At 35.7% G+C, this 5,836-nt stretch overlaps 1 pseudogene; it reads right to left on the bottom strand.

Annotated features, from left to right (window-relative positions):
* On the bottom strand, positions 4,881 to 5,345 carry LOC100524514 (annotated as a pseudogene).

The following is a 5,836-nucleotide window of genomic DNA, read 5'->3' as shown; positions in this document are numbered from 1 at the left end:
TTTAAGCAGGTTGAATCCGGTTTTAGATAAGCCGATTATGTTTTTTGCAGGTACTTGAGCGGGTGGACAGAAAGAGGTAGGCTGGCCAGATCAAAGACACACATTCAGGACTCCCCAGGTCAACAGAAACCTGAGGGCAGTGCAGAATCACAGCTAAAAGACAGTTTATGGGAAATTTCCAGAGTCAAAGGAAGTTAATCCCATTTGGATAGAAGGAGCAAGGAAACTGGAAAGAAGCTGTATGAACAACTTGTAAGGAATGTGCCAAATCTGTGTTCCTACATTGTCAGCAACTATGTCCATTAAAACATAAAGCCTGAATCATAGTGTGAAAATGGGGAGTGAAAATAAGACATGATTGCTTCTAGGTTAATGGTTAGTGCCTATTAAATGCCTAATCACTTATTTATTCACTTAACTATGTGCAAATTTATAAAGAAAAAGAAATGAAATAAACAAAAGTATTTTAAAAGAGTTATGTTGAAGTGATACAAATATGATTTTTTCTACTTTTTTCTGTATTTTCCAAGTTTTTAATCTTTCCATAGCAAGAGCTTGTAATATAAAAATATATTTTGTATCACAAAATGTATATAAGCTATTTTCCCAGATAAAGGAGAGAATGCAAGAACAAAAAAATAAAAACTTTTCTATGATGCACTGTGTTAGGATGAAAAAACATTCTTAAACAAGGAAGGATTTTAAGAATAAAATCCGAAAAAAAAACCTGATGCTTGGGAGTTTTCTTTGAACTATGGCACATCTCAAATTTTCTGATTTTATTGCATTATTTTTTTATATGAAAAAGAATACATCATAATAATAACAATTATACTAGATGCTCACCACTATGTCAAGCACTTGGCATTATTAACATCACTTAATCTTTATCCATACTGGAAGGTAGGGGTCTAGTACCCTGGTTTAAAAATATGAATTTATAGATTCTAAGAGGTTAGGTAAGTGGCCCAAGCCACACAACCAGCAAGGTGTAGAATCAAGATTTAAGCTCATGCTTTTCAGACATATCTCCATTTTTAAGAGGATAGTAATGTTTTATCTACTCAGCTCATGGAGAAACTCACTTTAAGTTTCAACAAATTCTCAATTCTCTGTGGTTTGTTCTGAGCAATGCACATTCTAAGGTCTACATATTTCTTTTGAAATTAAAAAATTCATATAAGTAGATGATTAAAGGCCCCAAGCAATTTCGTTCTGGGTACTAAGTTGAATTACTTTTAAGTTTTTAAGGATATTTAACTTTAAAGACTTCTAAAGCAGATCACTGTAGTCTAATAACGTCCTGGTTGTATTCTTAAAGTCCTTTGCTGCATCCTTTTGAAGTTGAATTCAATTTCTTTATGCTTTTAGAATCAAAATTGATATATCTTTTTTATTTTCTGTTATGTCAGTGCATTGAATTTTGAAAGTACTACTTTATCAGTGTATTTTTCTGAGACATTTGAAATTTTGTTCACTTAGAGCTGTTGTTTGGGAAATGTCTTAAAGTCACCATGAGAGGTCAATGACAGGTCAATTAACAATTTATTTCTCAAACTTAGTAACTGAAAGACTATTCATTTGTAAGTAGTGTGATAAAAGTTATAGATTTGAAATTTTTATACTATAGAGGAAACATCTGTGTTTCATCAGAACTGTGAAGAACATGGGTTTCAAAATGAATCAGACAGACCAGTGTTCAAATTTTATAAACCAAGTGACGTTAGGCACATTTCTTTGTTTGCAGGCTGGGGGCAAAGCCATTGCCTCCTTTATTAATTATTTTAAAAATTAATTGTGCTAATACACTTAAAGTAATTAATCTACTGCCTGACACCTAGACTCAATAAAGGATTCCTCTCTTTGTTGCTATTGTAATTGCCATTATTATTATTATTGCTGAATAATTATATTTTATATATATTTTCCTCTCATGAAATAATACTAAGTAAAGGTTTAAATGTGAAATTGCTGTACACTTTCCCCACTTTGATATTTTCCTTCCACCTTCAAATGAATGACATCAATATATGGATGCTTTCCTAGCACTAAAATGACTACTTTTGAGACAATTGGCCTATTTTGAATCCTGAGGCAATGGCCTTCCTGCCTAGGAATGAGGGATAAGGAATAGGGTATCGTGCTGCTTTGTTAGGAAGATTAAACACCCTCCCATCTTCCAAAAGTTAAAATTTCAGGGAAAACGATTGGACCAGACACTTAAATGTCAGCAAATGCCTGAGTATCAGAAGAACTTCAAGCATCCAATGCACAGGCTGACCACACAGAAGTAATAAAGCTAGCTAGCTCATGAGAGTGCAAAAGCAGATCACAGCCTGCAGAATGAGATTAGGAAAAAAAGAGAAGTCCATGCATGAATAGAGGTAAGAAAACAGAACCATTACAATAATCAAAGGATTATTATAACTAACTATTATAATAATAACTAATATTATTATAATAATTACTTATAAGTTAATGAGTAATTAACTTATTTTTTAAATTAAAGTATAGTTGATTTACAATGTGGGGCCAATTTCTGCTGTATAGCAAAGTGACCCAAATGCATGCATTATTTCTCTCATATTAACCTCCATTACGTTCTATCCCAAGAGACTGGAACTCCTTGTGCTATATATATAGCAGGACATCATTGCTTATTCATTCTAAATGTGATAGTTTGCATCTACTAACCCCGAATTCCCAGTCCATCACACTCCCCTCTCCTTGCCCCCTTGGCAACCACAAGTATGTTCTCTATGTCTGTGAGTCTATTTCTGTTTTATAGTTAGCTTCATTTGTGCCATATTTTAGATTCCGTATATAAGTAATATCACATGGTATTTGTCTTTTTATAACAAACCAATTAGAGCTTTCAGACCAAAGTATCAAAGTAATTATCTGTATATACTTTGTGTCAGGTTTTATATATATACACATAAAACACATGTATACATCGCACATATGTGTGTATGTATATGTTCCTCAGTTATTATTTACTACAATCATGTCAGATAATTGACTTCTAGCCTTTAAATGAAAAAAAAAAAAAACAAGCTTTTTAAAATGAAAAGTATTGTGCAGCTTCTTAAATGAAGTGTCAGAATCAAGATTTCAATTTGATTTCTCAGGCTTTAGGCCATCATCATCACTAAAAACAACTGAACAATGAGTAAGCAGCTGAACTATTGAAGGGCCCTGAAGCATTCCTAGGAGGGATGGAGAAAAGGACAAGAGTATAGGCTCTAGCGAGCTGAAGACAAGACAGAAACCTCTCTTACAATCACAGGCCACACTACCTGATTACCAGGTCCTCATGAGGAGTAACTGACCAGGAAATGGGTGGTTCTCATCCTAATAAGACCCAGCACCTTTCACCACATCAAATATCCCATAGAATCCTTCTTTTCCTAGGCTAAAATAAAGTTAGTAGCAAATCTAATCTAACTACCCACTTGCTTTTTAAAGAAAATAAGTAATATGCTTTTACTATAACTACAAGAGAACCTACAACTTAAATCTCACAGGGATGTCCAAGTCACTCAGGAACTTTTATGCAGGTGCAAGAAACTTATGTCAAAGTGGCCACAAGATTTTAATAGGAGACGGATGAATGTAACTCCATGTTTACTGCTAGAAACCAAAGCTTTGTGCGAAATCTTGAATTTATGGGGCGGGAGGGAGGGAAGGAAAACATTTACCTGTCTGTTCTTTGCCTCATCCCTTCACTTCATTCCTGAACTGCAGGAGACTGAGCCCTCTTGGGCTTTGGTGACCCATCTGGGGAGTGTTTATTTGATGGTTGACTTTGCTATGCCAGGTACTTCCTTTCCTATTTTACCATCAAGTTTGATCCACGGATAATTCTTGGCAATACTCCACTTATAGTAAAATCACATGCATTGTATTGTGTCAATTACTAGCCATGACCATCCAATGTAAAATGATGGAATAGTCAGATTTTTGCATCTATATGTAGAGTCAGGGAAGTGACAGCCCCAAACACAGAATGATATAAATGAATCTTTTTTCTTTGTTTTAAAAATATATTTTCATTTCAAAAGAGATTAATCCAGATTGAACAGTATCATGTTTACTATATTTATTTGTGCAGTAAAGCAAAGTGAACAAAAAATATTTCATAATATACAACACAGATTTTTATGTTTCTCATATATATATATATCTGTTTTATTTGTATATGTAATATATATATATAATAATGACATCTCAAATTTAAGAGGTCTAACAGGATTAAAAAAATTTTGGGGGGAGTTCCCGTCGTGGCTCAGTGGTTAACGAATCCAACTAGGAACCATGAGGTTGCGGGTTCAATCCCTGGCCTTGCTCAGTGGGTTAAGGATCTGGCTTTGCCGTGAGTTGTGGTGTAGGTCGCAGATGCGGCTCGAATCTTGCATTTCTGTGGCTCTGGCGTAGGCCAGTGGCTGCGGCTCGGATTTGACCCCTAGCTGGGAACCTCCATGTGCCATGGAAGCAGCCCTGGAAAAGGCAAAAAGACAAAAAAAAAAAAAAAAAAATTTGCATCTAATACTTTACGGCTATGAAGAACAAAGACCACATCTGAACATGTCTTAAAGCCAATTAATTATGGTAACCTCCAGAGAAGAATATTTTTGTAAATTATTAATGACTTGGTTCCACTAAAAAAAAGTTTAAGCAAATGTGAAAAAAGAAAATCCAGTTATATGTCAATTCAATGCTGTCAAAACAAAGACAGATAAGACATTTCTCCACAGAAAAACATGGGTTTAGAGAATATTTCTGACAACATTTCACATGGTAAAGTATAAAAATCTAATAGGCAATCCCCTTATTTGGGGGCGGGGAAATGATTTCAATGTGTTCTCCTTCGGATTTGCTCAGTAACCCCTAGGGACTTTTAAATTGGGAGGCAGATTACCGGCAATAAGCTCACAAATTTAGAGCTTTCCTGAACAGGCATATTGTAGAAATCAAGAACATCTCTGACCCTGAACATTTGGTGAAGCCTGGAGTTAGGCACCGTGTGGCCTAAGTCATTAGTTAAAGGTGCCAAGAAGTTGAACTTCAGATGAACATCTTCCAGGGAAATACCCAGCCAATGGCTAGGAAGAGACGAGCCAAAAACTTCTTTGACATGAGATTCCAAACAACTCTGGAGACCTTTAGGTGGTGTATTCAGCTTTGTAAGGGTGGACACCCTGGGACATTTCTTTCTTTATCTCTTCTACTATCTCAGCCACCGCTGGCTTTTCTGAATCAAGACCAAAATTCTCTGTGTGGTGCCCGGAGATTATCCATGGGAAGCTCATTCTGGCGACACCGGATACCCAGAGTGCTGCCATCTTTGAGGAGAGCTTTGGGACAAAGACTGAAAGAGTCTTACTGACAACTTAAATGTTACAGTGGCTCACTATCTATGGAAAATTCTTGGCAAAACTCCAACCCCTCAAAAAATTATGCTCTCCTTTTGATGTGTACAGTGATTGCACCCTTGACAATTTAGGGTATATCAACTCCGTGCAAAAAACAAAGACACCATGAGCTTAAATGTAAAGGGAAATTAGGCTTTCAGCTCAGATAATAAAGAAAAGTTTTTCACCTTCATGTTATGTCTGATTTCCAAAATTTAGCAGCTCACGTGGAAGTTCTTTGTTGTATGAAATTGTCCCAAGAATTGCAGGAATTCCAGCACCCATGCCAAACACTCCCCTCATACCTCCACCAACACCAACACTACCAAATATCAGATGCATCTCTTATAATCATTGTCATAACCAAAAAGACATCCACATGCCCACAAATCACCCTCTAAGAAGCCAAAACTATCATTTTA

The sequence above is a fragment of the Sus scrofa genome, chromosome 9 (genome assembly GCF_000003025.6).
Source record: "Sus scrofa isolate TJ Tabasco breed Duroc chromosome 9, Sscrofa11.1, whole genome shotgun sequence".
NCBI lineage: Eukaryota > Metazoa > Chordata > Mammalia > Artiodactyla > Suidae > Sus > Sus scrofa.
This window is presented reverse-complemented; position numbering and strand designations above follow the sequence as displayed.